Source organism: Danio rerio, chromosome 12 (assembly GCF_049306965.1).
Source record: "Danio rerio strain Tuebingen ecotype United States chromosome 12, GRCz12tu, whole genome shotgun sequence".
NCBI lineage: Eukaryota > Metazoa > Chordata > Actinopteri > Cypriniformes > Danionidae > Danio > Danio rerio.
Window position 1 is genome coordinate 42,225,001 of NC_133187.1, and position 16,963 is coordinate 42,241,963.

Below are 16,963 nucleotides of genomic sequence, written 5' to 3' on the forward strand. Positions count from 1 at the left end.
AGCACATTTGCACAGAATGAGATTCATTAGAACAATAATTAATCATAATCATACGTACAGTACACTTGAAATTAGCAATCAGGGGTCAGTAAGATGTTTCATACTATAATTTAAGAAGAAAGATTTCAAAAGATCAAAAGTTAAAGTTTCAAATAGATCCTGTTTTTTTTATGAATTTTTTTTTTCAAAACAGGTTTTGACGTTTGTTTTAATACAAAACGCTTCAAAGCATTAAATCTGATTATATATATAACATTGTTCGCAGTTAACTGGAATAATGACTGCTGAATATTCATTGTTGCCTCAAGTTTGATTTTTAAAACATATAAAAATAGGAAATAATTTAATTTGTGTTATTTTTCAGAACATTCTTGTATATATTGTATTATTGATCAAATACATGTAGCCTTGGTAAACACAAGAGAGTTAACTAACTAACTAACTAACTAACTAACTAACTAACTAACTAACTAACTAACTAACTAACTAACTAACTAATTTATACACATACATTCAAATACAGTAAAATAATATATATTAATATGAGCATATACACAAAATTACACATATTTAGAAGTGAACTTAAAGTTATATTATAGTCAAAATATATGTCATATTTCAATCACCAGAAGAAAAATAAATGTCAGCAAAAATGATGTGCCCTTGTAAGGATATTGGCATCAAAAATAGGGCCTCAAACATGGGCCGGTATAAGATTTTAATGGTATGGTAACCTTGGACAAAAATATCACAGTATTACAGTATTGTGATTACTGCTTTAATACCAGCTTATTTTTAAATGTTTGGGTAAAAAAAAAAAAAAAAAACAGCAACTTCTGTCCCCTTTGAACACAATATATTCTTTTATAGAACATTTATAATATTTTGTAACAGTAAACATGTCAGGCTAAATAATTAAAAGAATTATTCTGCTGCTTTCATTAGTTTCAAAAACACTGATTTCTTTACGACTTTAAATGCATCTTTGGATATCTTTGGTTATAAAGTAAGCCACTACTTTAAGGAAAAATATATATGGTTGAAGTCAGAATTATTAGCCCCCCTGAATTATTAGCCCTCGGTTTATTTTTTCCCTATTTCTGTTTAATGGAGAAAAGATTCATTTCTAATAACTGATCTATTTTATCTTTGCTATGACGATAGTAAATATTATTTGACTAGATATTTTTCAAGACACTTCTATACAGCTTAAACTGGCATTTAAAGGCTTAACTTGGTTAACTAGGCAAGTTAGGGTAATTAGGCAAGTTGTTGTATAACGATGGTTTGTTCTGTAGACTATCGAAAAAATACAGCTTAAAGGGGCTAATAATTTTGACCTTAAAATGGTGTGTAAAAAATTAAAAACTGCTTTTATTCTAGCTGAAGTAAAACAAATAAGACTTTCTCCAGAAGAAAAAAAATATTATCAGACATACTGTGAAAATTGATTTTCTCTGTTAAACATAATTTTGGAAATATTTAAAAAAGAAAAAAAAATTAAAAGGGGGCTAATGGTTTTGACTTCAACTGCACATATACATTACATCACCATATATCTGTCTTAAAATTTTTAGTTGAATCAAATTAACTTAAAGATTAAGTTAAACTTTGTATAACCTAAAAAATGTAGTTGAAACTTGATTAACATATTAAAATAAGTTGAAGCAATATAAAACTATTTATTGTCTCGACTTTTTTCATTACTTTTTTTACAGTGTAGAAACAGAAACAGAAAATTATTGGGGTTTTGAAAGCTTGGCCTTTCCTAATTGCTCTAAACCTTAAAACTGTCCCATGCCTAATCAAAACACTAAATTTCTAAGACAAAAATTGTAAAAATGACACAAAAATGCTAAAGCATCCAGATGAGCTGCACGTTCATGCAAGACAGTTGACTGTCGAAAGTAAGAAGACATCTGATGGTTTGACTGACAGCGCTGAGCGCCGGCCCACAAATTGTCTTGCACTTGTCCATCACAAAGAGCCCTCTAGCTAGCAGAGCCGTCAGAAATTGTGTCTGATATTATGAGACTGAAGTTAAATCTGAGTGTGAATGACTGCAGCGGAGGAAAAAAAAACAGGATTTTTGAAGCATGACATTTTTGTGAATGCATTTGAGATGCTGAAATACAGTGATTTGACTTAATCACACTATTTAGAGGTACATTAATCCTTGGAAATTGTGTAATTATCTAGAAATGGATAATCCGTCCTACTAGAAATAATCTACTGCAACCGTCTAGATTACTAATGCCGGCCGCATTATTTAAAGGCAACTAAAGCCAAAGTGAAGCCTTTGACTGAAAATGTTTTAAACACAGGTTGTCAGTATGAATAAGTATTACTTTCTAATCGTACTTTTCACCAGAGCCCGTATACCTCTTTGAAATTAATATTTCATTGGCTGTGCTGTGTCACAGAAAATTTGAGGTTATATCCATGCATGCCAAAACCTATATTCATTTCATTAAGAGGAAAACGTATTTCCACTGATTAAGTCATTTCCCAGTCCAGTGGGTCAGGAATTTTAAAGAAAATGAACTATACCTCATACATTACATAATTTAGAACATTTATGCAATTTCCTTCTGAATGCGATGTGATGTTATTAATGTAACGTTTGCATAAGGTTTCCAGTAGCGCGCTGGATTTCATCAGAAAATATCCACTGATCATTTGAAGCGTTTACAGCTGTTGATGTGTCATCTGTCTGATCTACAAAAGAGCTGGATTTCATAAGAATATAAATATAGTTCTTTGCTTCGTTTGACCTCATTTCGCCATCGAAGCTAAGATGACTGGATTATCTTATTCTTATAACAGCAAAGCAGTTTTTAAGATGCATTTGACCGCATAACATCACAACTGATAAATCAGAAACAAATACAAGTTAAGATATATACATTCACCGGCCACTTTATTAGGTACACCTGTCCATCTGCCCGTGATTGCAATTTTCACATGGCAGCGACTGAATGGCATGTTGACATGGTAAAGATAATCTGCTGGAGTTCAGAGCATCAGAATGGGGAAGAAAGGTGATTTAAGTGACTTTGAACATGGCATGGTTGTTGATGCCAGATGGGTTGGTCTGAGCATTTCAGAAACTGCTGATCTAGTGGTATTTTTATGCACAACCATCTCTTGAGTTTACAGAGAATGGTCTGAAAAATAGAAAAAGTTCAATGAGCAGCAGTTCTGTGGGTGCAAATGCCTTGTTGATGATGTCAGAGGAGAATGGCCAGACTAGTTTGAGCTGATAGAAAAGGAAACAGTAACTCAAATAACCACTCTCGATTTCTGCTGCTACATTTGGATGGTAGGGTCAGAATTTGGCGTCAACAACATAAAAGCATGGATCCATCCTGCCTGTATCAACGGTTCAGGCTGGTGGTGGTGGTGTAATGGTATAGGCGATATTTTCTTGGCACACTTTGGGCCCATTAGTATTAGTTAAGCATTGTGTCAACACCACAGCCTACCTGAGTATTGTTGCTGACCCTTTATTATTACAGTGTTCACATCTTTTGATGGCTACTTCCAGCAGGATAATACACTATGTTATAAAGCGCGAATCATCTCAGACTAGTTTCCTGTTCACTGTACTAAAATGGCCTTCACAGACACCAGATATCAATCCAAAAGAGCTCCTTTGGGATGTGGTAGAACGGGAGATTTGCATCATAGATGTGCAGCCAACAAATCTGCAGCAACTGCATGATGCTACCATGTCAATATGGACCAAAATCTCTGAAGAATATTTCTAGTACCTTGTTGAATATTAGGTCACGTAGAATTAAGGCAGTTCTGAAGGTAAAATGTGGTCCAATCCGGTACTAGTAAGTTGTACCTAATAAAGTGGCCGATGAGAGTACATTTACATTTAGTCATTTAGCTGACGCTTTTGTCCAAAGCAACTTACAATTGAGGATGCATTCAATCATTCAACAAGAATAAGCAATGTTTACTTTTAGAGAGAAGCGTGTTTCTACAGGTGGTTTTTCAATCCCACTCACCTGCGTGAAGCTCACTTCATAAATGTACAATGCTTTTTTTTGTTTTGTTTTGAGATGTTGAGTGATTGTAAGAAAGTGCCTGATGCAAATGTGCAAAACTGGTTCATTAAAATGACAGGCAAATGAAAGAGTGTGTTTTCTACAGGTGGTTTGTCAAGCCCACTCACCTGTCTGAGGCACACTGAGAATTGTATCATGTTTTGAGTTTGCGGTGTGGATATGCTGTTATTAGGCCTGTCATAATAATCAATGTATCGACACAATAAATGGACATGACCTCAATCATTTCTGGTGATGCAATATATATCGCCCATACATAAAAACAACTCTAGCAACATTTTAGCTTATTGCACACTGTCTCTATCTCTGTTGGAGGTGTCAGTGTCAGTATATATATATAAAAAAACACAATAGTATAAATTACTACAGTATATTTTCGTGTGGGTGTCTGTCAACTTGGTAGCAGATATTGCAGCCTCTGTTACTTTTTACCTTGCACTTTTTTGTTAACATTTATTATTATTTATTTAGGATATGCGTTTTCACATTCTGATTCCAATGCCTCAATATTAAATTGTTAAAATGACTCAGATTAAATCTTAAGAATAAATTATAATGTGTTCTTTGGAGGAGTGCACTTGCATTGTGAATAATAGATTGTCAATCTGGCAGTATATAATGAGGGGCGTAAATGGTCTTAAAATTACAGTAATATTGTTTATCATAATATATTGACAGGCCTAGCTGTTGCTGTTCATTTTAAAGAAGACTGTTAGCAGAAACCAGGATTTATCATAAAACAACAGCAACAAAAAAGCAAGGAATGAAGATTTATTACCAGTCACTCCTGACAATAAATGTAGGTCTTATGAAGCAAAACAATCTGACTGAACATTATTTACAACATTATTACCAGTCATTTTGTGACTCTCACAGTTGACTTTGAATGAATCACCAAGGCCATAGCTTAACATGTTCAAATCTTTTCAATTATCTACTGGACATAAAAATGTCATCTACATCTTGGATGTTGTGATTAACTCTAAAGTTTAATTCTTGGGTGACCTGTCTCCTTAATGCATTTAACAAGCTGGTGTCGAGACTCAGAAATTGCTTTTACATTTCACAAACAATTAGATGGAAATGTTGAAGGTGAGAAATGCTGAAATAGTCATTTATTGATGTACAGGTGTCACCTTACTCCAGTTCATGACATTCATTCATTCATTTTCCTTCAGCTTAGTCTATAGCCCCTTTCACACATACAGACCTAAAGGTTGTATGTGTGAACAGGTCCTTTTTGAAAATACCGGTAAATTCGTTCTGGCTATTTTCCAGAAAGAGAAGTTGTAACATTACCGGCAATTTGCCGGAATGCTGCGCTGTGTGAATGCAGAAGGAAGATTGCCGTAATAAGCGCGTGCACGTCTAGAACGTGCTGACGTGAGACGTCTGCTTTAGCCAATCACAACAGTGAGACGCATTTACGTCCGCGCGGTTTGTGAGAATAAAAACCTTTGAATATTTTTCCAGACACATTTAGCAGCTAGAAGTTAGTCAGATAACATTTATATGTTCTTCTTAATGCCAACTGTGTAAATAATCATCGATAAGATGCTTATGATAAGCCGCTGTTTGTTTACCTTCAAGCTTTGCGTGTGCCTGTGAAACAGCCTGTGAGCGCCTGCACACGCACATATTATGAACATCTCGACATGCGAAAGTGATCCTGCGAAAGTTGTTCACAATATTGATCATCCACAGAGTTTGTAATTTAGTCAATAGTTTACAATTACAAGCGCAGCCGTTTAAAGCTCATTTGTGGTGAATGATGTCAAAATTTACCGGTATTTTGGAGTGGATGTGTGAATGCTCTTTTCCAGAAAATTTCATAACATCCTCGCCTGTGTGAACAGCGCTTTTTTGAATATACTGGTAAAGTCGTTCCGGAAATTTTCCAGATATTTACCGGTATCACTGTGTGAAAGGGGCTCATGATTATCAGGGGTCACCACAGCGGAATGAACCGCCAACTATTCCAGCATGTGTTTTACGCAGAGGATGCCCTTCCAGCTGCAACCCAGTAGTGGAAACACCCATGCACTCACATTCACACATGCACTCCTACACTACAGCAAATTTTGTTCATCCAATTCACCTATACCACATGTCTTTGGACTGGAGCACCCGGAGGAAACCCGTGCCAACATGAGGAGGACATGCAAACTCCACACAGAAATGCAAACTGACCTAACCGGGACACGAACCCGTGACCTTCTTGCTGTAAGGCGATAGTACTAACCACCGTGCCACCCTTACAACATCCAAGTTCAAATATACTGTGAGTTTACACAAGGACAAAATGCAAATGCAATATTGTGGTATTCTGTGATTCATAATTAAAAATCTCTGCAGCACTGGATCAAACCTCAGTGACGTGAGGGATCTTGGCTCAGATTCTGGCCTGTCTTTATGTTTCCCTTGAGCTGGATTGAAGGAGCAAACAGTCTCAATGTTTGTTCATCAGTCACAAAGATCTCTCACCCTTTTTTTTTCTCCTTGTGCTTTCATTCCATCCCATGTTCCCTTCCTGCAGGGTCACGGTCCTACACGCTCTCAAGATTCCCTTTTACATAGTAAATACCAGTGACATTTGGCTGGTTTCAAAATGGTCAACGATTAGTCTTAGCATTAAACAAACATAAGCAACCATTAAAGTGTTCTCACACACACACACACACACACACACACACACACACACACACACACACACACACACACACACACACACACACACACACACACACACACACACACACACAGCCCCCTGAGTTTTTTTAGCCTACAGTGCTAGATACAGTGCTACTGTCAGTCATTTTACACTGAATTATAACAATGATATTTTAAAGTGCAGTCACTTTTACCATGACTCTGTGAATTTCATGGGTAAAATTGACTCATTCCAGAGTTTTGCATGCAGCCTCCACGTAGATCTTACTCATTTTAAAGATGGTCAAATTAATTTGGACGTGGACCACCAGGAAGTTTTTTTTTTTTGTTTTTTTGTTATAGTGCTAAACTATCAGTGCAAAATTCTGACTGCACTTTAAGGCTCTGTCTTTCTGGGTGCACAAGGTGTCATTACTGACAAAAGCAAACATAGTTTTTGAGGAGGAATGGCACAAGGTTAAATTCAACCAAGCAAAACATGTTCTTGAATTGACATTCAACCCTGTTCTTGTAGGAAACAAGCTATCAGTCAAATAGAGTCTTTCTTTTAATGGAAAATTGCACCAAAAAGAGTCATAAACATACAGGGCCGGAGTGGGACTCCTTTTTAGCTCTGGAGTTTCAAGCCTTAGACCAGCCCACCTCAATCAACGACTGACTATATTCAAATAACGTTATTTCCAATTCAGTTTCTAATGACACTAACACGTTTTTTTCAAGGACACAGCGGCTTTAGAACTTCAAATGTTTTTCATAAATATGAGAACATTAATTCTTTATAGATATCCAGTCCTTTGTAACGGTCGTCATCGTCACACACACAAAAAAATGTACCCCTACATAAGTAACCCAAACAGTATTATTTGTCTTAACACTAAAAATGAAAAACAAAAAATTATCCTGCTAAGGATCAAACTCGGCTCGGCGGCGTGATAACGCAGCGTGCTAACCACTAGACCAAGACGGCATGTCTTGATGGCGACTCTTTTTCTCCCCATTTTATATTTCTGATCAAGTTATGTCAGATTTATTAATGTAGTGAATCATCTGATTTTCATTGAGCAGGTGTAATATTCATTAATATTAATTAATATTCACTAAGTTGCCGCTGTTTGGAATTATAACTTATTTACATCATCATTAACCTGCGGGCTGCATTTTGCTCATGGGGCTGCGAGAAATAAATAAAATGAGCGGGGCTGCGGCAAAATAATGAATAAAAATTGTGTGGCTATGGTCAAATAAATAAATAAATGAAAAAAGTGCAACTGCTGAGAGTGCAAGCAGCTAGGGACACCGGCCCTCGCAGCCAAAAAACGGACTGGCCCACCGGGATTTCTCCCTGTGCTCCAGATTATCCAATCCGGGCCTGTAAACATAATAGATCTGGGGTTTTCATATATACATCTAAATATAACAATAATTTTTTGATCAATTATACATAAGGATATATTAATAATTTGCATAAATGACAGGTAGTCTGTTTGAAATATCTAATAGTTTCACACAGGTAAAGACAGTAATTGCTAGAAGCAAACCAAGGACTTAAATACATGACTAAACTAAACCAGACACAGGTGAGCATAATCAATTATCCAATGAGTAACAAAAAAAAACAAAAAAAAAAAACAGCAACAATATGTGCATCCCAAATCGCATACTTATACACTAGTCTATGCCATTTTGAAGTATAAACAGTGTAAGCAGTGCTTTCACACCGTCAAACGTCATCTGGGAAACGGTTTGCATTTTCACTTAGTAAAAAAAAACAGTGTTTCATTTGGGACATTACTACATGGATATACTATGCTGTTGAGTGTGTAAGTGCATAACAACAGTGTTTCATTTGGGACCACACTACATGCATATACTATGCTGTTGAGTGTGTAAGTACATCATGCATAAGTGCATAGTGTATAAGCTGCCATTTAAGATGCTGCTAAAGTGTAAGGGAACAAGAACTGAATGATGGAAACACATGAGGCCTGTTGTGTTTATGGTTTTTACTCAAGTAAATCTGCGTTTAGTTTGAGCTCAAGACGTTTTCGGGCTCAAGAAGTAGAGTTGGTTTTGAACGTGCCTTGTTGCATTGACAAATTACACAAAATGGCTAAACTGCTCTGGATCAGGTTTTATTCTGGGTTAAGCTGCAGTCACACTGCCCTTTTCTCTCAATAGACTTCCATTCAAATGCACTCGAATGCGTCAGAACAGAAATGCAAGCTAGTGCGACATGTTTCTGCATTGGAAAGTTCAAGCTTGGTGCACTCTGACCTGCGATTGCATGAGACCAATCGAAGATCAAAACATGACATCTCTGGACAGAAATTTAAAACATGGACCAATCACTCAATTTTTTTAATGGCTAATCATCATGTTTAATCCCACCCCTTTTTGCAGCACCATACTACAGAATTTCTATTATCTTTAGCGTGACATGTTTTCGATGCACAAAAGCCAGTCTTCTTTTTCCCTAAATCAAATCTTTTTTACCCTAAAAGCATTTTTGAGTCAAAGTTGTATTTTGTTGCTAATAATTTATTTATGGTTACAATTATTGATAGTATATTTGGATAGTATATATTTAAATGGTTTTGATTTGTCAATTAACATTAATAAATTTACAATTTGCTTTTGATATTTAAAGCTTTTAAAATGAACTGTTGTTTATGAACCTACATTATTAAAGCCAGTTGATTTATTTGCACTGATATAACCATTTCAGGTGTATGCAGTCCAGGGTTACAAACTCTGGGTTAAAGGTGAGTTAACAAACCTAGTTTAAATCTAGATTCGAGAATATACTGCATTAGAATTTAAAACAGATTGGATTTGTTCGCTTTTGTAAATCCCACACTTAAGCCATGGTCACACTTCACTTTTCGCCTCATAGACTAGTGATGGGTCGTTCATGAACGATTTGTTTATTTTGAACGAATCTTCAATATGACTCTGGAACTCCAAGTCCTCTCAGGGAGTGATTCGTTCATCTGCGCGTGCGCACATTTGTGCAGGTAGTATCATTCATTTCAAGTCTTCATCACATTGGCAGAAGCCAATCATATGCGTTTAGAGCCGGAAAAAGAATTGATCCGCTCACCTCTCGAGTCCGCTATCGGGTCTGAGTCATTCGTTAATAACGAGCCAATCATACGCATATAGAGCTGGAAAAAGTTTTGATCCATTCATCTCTCGAGTCCTCTATCGGGTCTGAGTCACTCGTTCATCACGGGCCAATCATACGCGTTTATAGCCGGAAAAAGAATTAAACCGTTCATCTCTCGAGTTCTCGGGTTTGAGTCATTCTGTCATGTGATGAATGAACGATCATGGCTCCTATCGGCTTAGACTGTGCATTGATTAAGATTATATGTGACTGTCAGTGTAACGGGAACGAACCCCTGACATTTAAAGACATGAAGAGGTGAGCTGAGCAAAGAGACAACAATGCCTTCATAGACAAAAGAGCAGTTAAACATTGAATTATTTTTTTCTCCTTCTTATAGTATTCTATTTATGACTTATTTGTCGTGCAATCAACCTTTTGGGCTAGTTGTATGTGTGTTTGGAAGCAATTCGTAACATTTTAATAATATTTTGGCAAATTGAACCAAATGAACGAAATGACTCGAAAAAAGATTCGTTCATCTTGATGAACGAGACTCAAAGAGCCGAGTCAGTAAAATGATCCAAACTTCCCATCACTATCATAGACTTTTATTCATACGCACCCGAATCCGGCAGACCTAAAACCCAAGCTCGTGCGGCAAGTTTTGCAGTTTGCTGTGTTGGAAAGATCAAGCTTGGTGAGCTCTGACCTGCGAAATCGCATCACGTGATTGCATAAAACCAATTCAAGATCAAAACATGACCTCTTTGTGCATAAATTTTAAATTTTAAATGTTAAATATGCACCAATCCCTTGCTTTTTTAATGTCAAATCAGTTTGTTTAATCCCGCCCCTTTTCGCAGCGCCATACGGCAGAATTTTGCATGCTCAGACTCTAGTGTGACCACGGCATTACTCTGCAACCCAGAGTAAGCTTCAGCCTCTGAACATCAGGACACACACAATAAAATAAAATGTTGTTGTGTAGAATTAGATGTGTACAATATGGGGACATATACAACTAGGGAACTGATTGGCTATTGTAACTAGTGCAACAAAACTAGCAAAAAGAAATGTTGATCCAGGAACACGTCCAACTTGAATTTGCCTTAAACATTGAGAGTTTTCTTGAGAGGAGTAAAGGAATTGGATTAAAAACAGTCAATCAGACCACATTTGGCAACCCCAATAGGAAAACAGTTCCCCTTGAATAGCCTTCAGACGAATTCAGATCTCTCGCTGAAGTAACAACATCATGATTGATGTGTGTAACAGTAAGAAACCAACATGCTGTCCACGCCTTGTCAATTCTGACCCACATCCGAGCCAATGCAGATTAACCTACCAGCACCTCAGAGCAAAGAACCACATGCCAGAAACCCCACACAAAGGCAAAGCAAACTTCCTTACACTGTCCCCAAAAACAAACAGCTATTCATCTAAAAATAGGATACGAAGAATGTAAAATGGTATCTGTCAATCCTTCAAAGACTCTATGGATTTACAACAAAATTGCCCTGTTCCCAAAGCCCCCCTTTAAATTACAGTGACTGCGAAGGACGACGTTTCATCACCATGCTTTGACTAAACAGCTTACTGTCTGGATTAGGGCTCCCCCCCGTCCTATCTCCCCTCCGTCCCGCCACTGCTGCCTTGTATAAACCATGAACCCAGGGATGAGATAAAGCATTGCTCTTCAACTACCAAAATGGAATAAGAAATCATCCTGACAGAAGCAAGAGTCTTGAGGGCCCGACGAGTTGCACAGTGAATGAAGTAAGGCTGAAGGTCACTGTTTTTCAGAGGCTTCCCTAGAAGCAAAGGCTGAGTTGGTTTTGATAAGAGCACGGGTTAATGCATTCTGTATAGTCTGGGAAAGGTGGAAGGTTTAAGGTGGTAACTGATACGCTTTGATGGACAGAAAGAGACAGGCAAGAATGTCAAAGCGGTGCAACATATCTTGCAATCTCTTTATCAAATATGTAATTCAGACACTACACGATTAATCCTGCATAACAAATCGAGTAGACAGCAGTTTGCTTTGAGATGACAGGCACCTGGGGACATTTTTTTTTTCTTCCTGCTCTTATCACAAGAATCTGAACGGCTAAGTTTAGTTTCACAGTTAGCGCTGTATAATGCTGACTCATGCTGCATGTACTGTGCAGAGTTGCACTGTGCCAGGCCTCAGGCAGAACGGTATATTTGACCAGTCTATCTCTCCCAGAAGTTTACCTCAGAAGCTAGATGTCTAAGCTTAACATGGATTGATCACATTCTGGTACATGTTGGAAAACCAATGTGTGGAAGCATATTGGCAGCAATATTCCTTTTAAAATGTAATGTGCAAAATAGCAATTTAATATGTAAAGTGGCAACGTATTACGGTTTTCCGTCCATTAGGCTTCCCAGTGAATGGATTTAGCAATTTTTTATAGTGAACTCAAAGCCACTGAAAGTCTTTTGTCTACACTTTTCGAGAAGTGTAGATGGAGGAATAACATTCACCATATGATTACTATTAGAAGCACCATTATTTGTAACTAAACTAAAACAAAATCTGTCTGTGTTTATTTCATTTTCTCATCTTCAGCGTTTTACATTTTCGCAGTTGTTGCTTCCTGTCATCTGAAGGCATTGTCTAATGCTGGGTTCACACCAGACGCGGAACTCGCGTCAAGCGTGAGTGATTTACATGTTAAATCAATGCAAACGTGCGAATAGACATCTTGCGGCGCGAATGACATGAATTGCGCGAATGGCGTGGCGCGAATTGAGCGTTTTGCGCGTTGGACGCGCTTAATGCACGTTTTGCGTGAATCACTCAAGTTCGAAAATCTGAACTTCAGCAGACATTCGCTCCGCATTAACCAATCAGGAGCTTGCTCTTGTGGAGGCGTGATTGTGACGTATCGCCTGTTGTCGGCGTCCCAGGGGAAATCCCCCAGCAGACACCGACAAGAAGTTCATCACACTGGGCTGGGCTCAGTCAGAAGCACCGCTGAAAACCCAAATCAGCCAGGTTCAGTTTCTGGAGGAGTTTATGAGCTTAAAGAGCTGGATGCTCCTCTGAAAGCATGTAGTGGACTCAGACACGGCCCTTAACATATCGACGCTGTTTATCATCCTTCATAAAGCACATAAACACTGTTATTTTCTTCATAAAATACATGTTAGCCCTTTAGCTATGAAGCTAGAGTCACGGGGCAGACAGAAGCCCTGCCCATCACACGAATCGGCGTCTGTTTTGAAGTGAATTTAACACGCGAATGAAGCGGGTTTGACGCGCGAATGAAGCAAGTAACCTCAAATGTTCACGCGGCTATTTACGCGCGAATAGCGTGATTTATCCTTGCGTTCCGCGTCTGGTGTGAACACAGCATTAGTGATTGACAGCTGAAATTAACCAATCCATTCACATTTTCCTACTCCAATCCACTGCTTTTTTCTTTGTAAACATGCGCTTGACAGACTTATATCTTTTTTTAGTGCCTCATGTTTTAACATCAAGTTAAAGAGTTTCATCTTTTTGATGCATCACGCTCTGTAGTTACAGAGCAGTGGGCCAAACAGTAGAGTTTGGTTTTGGAGTTTGGTCAGAGGAGAAATGGCCATGCCCAACTGAGCCTAGTTTCTCTCAAATTTTTATTTTTTTTTCCTTCACTTTCGTCAATTGGTGAAGTTTGTTCCTTGCCACTGGCTTGCTTGGTTTTGGGACTTGTGGAGCTGCACATCGATGGATTTGCTTTTCAGTGTTTGGACTTTAAGCAGTAAAAATTAAACAGAGATGCATTCTGTGAACATTTGGCAGTGAAAACAGGTCGCACGGCAACAATTTTATGCACTTACAGAAATGCTCCCAAATATATTTTGAGGTCACATAAATTCCTGCTGCTTATGCTACCAAAACAATAGAACTTTTGAGCCCTGAACCATGTAAAGTGCTTACTAATTTTGTAACACTTTATAAGTTGCAAAATTCAATTAAAAAAATGTAATATCCAAATTGAAACCATGTGTAACATACAAGCAGAAACAGTAACAAAATAATCAATTACTGTAAGTGTTATTTGCCCTAATTGCATTTGGATTTACTCATGGTTAGGAAAAGTAGGATTGCATTTTTTACAAGTTCACCATGGTATGTTTGTAGCAATACCCAATGTGTATTTTGAAATGCCTTCTGTGCCAAAGGTATAACAAAAAGTCAATGTTGAGTCGAAGTAGTTTTGTAAATGCATTCTTGTAATGGCCGGTTTGCAATCAAATCATTTAGCTGTTTTTACCTAGTGTGTTTTCACAATGTCTGCAATTTTGATGTAACACTTTAGACTTCTGTTGACTATATTGTGTAAAGCCAATGATAATCAACTTGCCTATTACTGTACTCTTATAAAACTAAATGTTCCAGAAGCGGGAACATGTTTTGGTTCTCTAAAGAAACTTCTACTGAAGATTTCTTCAAAGAGCAATTTTTTTTTCTTAGTTTTAAGAACATTGATCACTGAACATGAAAAATAACCATTGGCAACTTATATTTTTTATTTTATTTTTATTTTTATGTTTTGTGAAATGGATGGTATAATAGACCTCAAAAAAGTTCTTCATCAAACCATTAAAGGTCCCATGAAGTGCTTTGAAATGTGCATTTTATTGAATGTTTGTTGTCATATTAACCAAAACACGAGGGTGGGACATAGTGTAGCTCCTCCCTCTTTTTTAAAAAACAGCCAATAGCCTTTTTTTTTTTTCCAATCATCGCTCTGCCAGTAAAAATGGTTAAGCTTAAGTGCATCAAATGAAAAGCCAATGAGAAGATTTATGAAGGGGGCGAGACATGTCAGAAACATTTGATTAGTTATGACGTGATGAGAAACTGAAGTATGAGGTGACATTATTAAAACTGTTGATCAATTTTGGCTAAAGTGACAAACTACAAACTTTACATTCCTATATCAGTTTTATATATTCTAATTTCTAAACGTAAAATTTGCCACTGTTTCGGAGCACACTAGATTATAAATATCTTAAAAAATCTTATTACTGAGATTAACATCTAAAAAAACACCTTTATTTTAATTTAATGGGACCTTTAATGCTAATAAAGAAAATCTTTATAGACAGAACTATGCCTCTAATCTAATAGCAGTGTAATGTTCTGTATACTTACCCATATCACACGTTTTTTATTTAGGTCAGTAGGACTGGAGCTCAAACTGAGCCCTTTTCCCAGTGATTTTTTTTTTCTCTCTATTTCTTTGCTGTTGGAGTTTGGGTTCTGTGCCCCTGCTGTGTTTGGCTTGCCTATTGGGGTCTAAAAGACATTCCATATTCAGTAATAAAATCGATTCAACGACACTGAACTTGTTGAAGGACACTTGAAATTCTACATTATGAATAAACTGAATTGAATTAACATTGAACTGAATCGAGCAGAATAATGACACACTTGTCTTGCTACGGTTGCCTAATAGCACAGTTTGGACTGGCCTCATTTTTGATGTTTGCATCAATGATTTTGTTAATTTTCTTTTTAATAGTGTTAAGCTGCTTTGAAACTAGCTGTTGTATGAAGTGCTATAAGAATAAAGGTGGCTTGGCTTGACTTAACATTGCAGTTTCAGTAGGATTGCATCATTCTCATTTTCAGGTTGACTTAAATGGCATTTGGGGACATTTAATCTTTAAAGTGAATGCTACTTAAAGGGTAGTTTATATAAAATGAAAGTTTATCTCAAGTGGTTGAGATTACTTATTTAGAAAAACGTTAGAAATCTCTAATCATTGACTTCCTTAAAATTATTAGTTTTGGGTGAAGTATCCCTTATCCACTTAATAACGTTAATATACTGTACACACACAAAAAAAAATTATATATATATATATATATATATATATATATATATATATATATATATATATATATATATGTATATATATATATACATATAAAAAATTTTTTATATATATATATATATAATTATATAATTATATATAATTTATATATAATTTTTATATATATACATAAACAGTATGGTGTGCTTTAAGTCAGTGTTTGATCTGATCAGGTGTGTTTGATAAAGAAGACATGGAAAATGTTACATAAGAGTGTACACTCACCGGCCACTTTATTAGGTACACCTGTCCAACTGTAGACATGGTCAAACGGAGCATCAGAATGGGGAAGAAGGGTGATTTAAGTGACTTTGAGCATGGCATATTTGTTAAAGGCAGATGGGGCTGATCTGAGTATTTCAGAAACTGCTGATCTAATGGGATTTTCCCACACAACCGTCTGAAAATATCCAGTGAGCGGCAGTTCTGTGGGCAAAAATGCCTTGCTGATACCAGAGGTCAGAGGAGAATGGCCAGACTGATTTTTTTTTTTCCTTCACTTTCGTCAATTGGTGAAGTTTGTTCCTTGCCATTGGCTTGCTTGGTTTTGGGACTTGTGGAGCTGCACATCGATGGATTTGTTTTTCAGTGTTTGGACTTTAAGAAGTAAAAATTAAACAGAGATGCATTCTGTGAACATTTGGCAGTGAACACAGGTCGCACGGCAACAATTTTATGCACTTACAGAAATGCTCCCAAATATATTTTGAGGTCACATAAATTCCTGCTGCTTATGCTACCAAAACAATAGAACGTTTGAGCCCTGAACCATGTAAAGTGCTTACTAATTTTGTAACACTTTATAAGTTGCAAAATTCAATTAAAAAAATGTAATATCCAAATTGAAACCATGTGTAACATACAAGCAGAAACAGTAACAAAATAATCAATTACTGTAAGTGTTATTTGCCCTAATTGCATTTGGATTTACTCATGGTTAGGAAAAGTAGGATTGCATTTTTTACAAGTTCACCATGGTATGTTTGTAGCAATACCCAATGTGTATTTTGAAATGCCTTCTGTGCCAAAGGTATAACAAAAAGTCAATGTTGAGTCGAAGTAGTTTTGTAAATGCATTCTTGTAATGGCCGGTTTGCAATCAAATCATTTAGCTGTTTTTACCTAGTGTGTTTTCACAATGTCTGCAATTTTGATGTAACACTTTAGACTTCTGTTGACTATATTGTGTAAAGCCAATGATAATCAACTT

At 36.7% G+C, this 16,963-nt stretch overlaps 1 protein-coding gene across 2 annotated transcripts in view; it reads left to right on the top strand.

The window, feature by feature from the left end:
* cdh12b (cadherin 12b) overlaps positions 1-16,963 on the top strand; it is a 321,993-nt gene that overhangs the window by 19,627 nt on the left and 285,403 nt on the right. The window contains exon 1 of one of the 2 annotated variants that reach the window (XM_021480408.3): positions 11,503-11,634. The exons of the other annotated variant lie outside the window; for it this stretch is intronic. The gene's annotated coding sequence lies outside the window, so the exon portion shown is untranslated. Of the gene's footprint in view, positions 1-11,502; positions 11,635-16,963 lie in introns of those variants that run through there. 2 annotated transcript variants of the gene reach the window in all.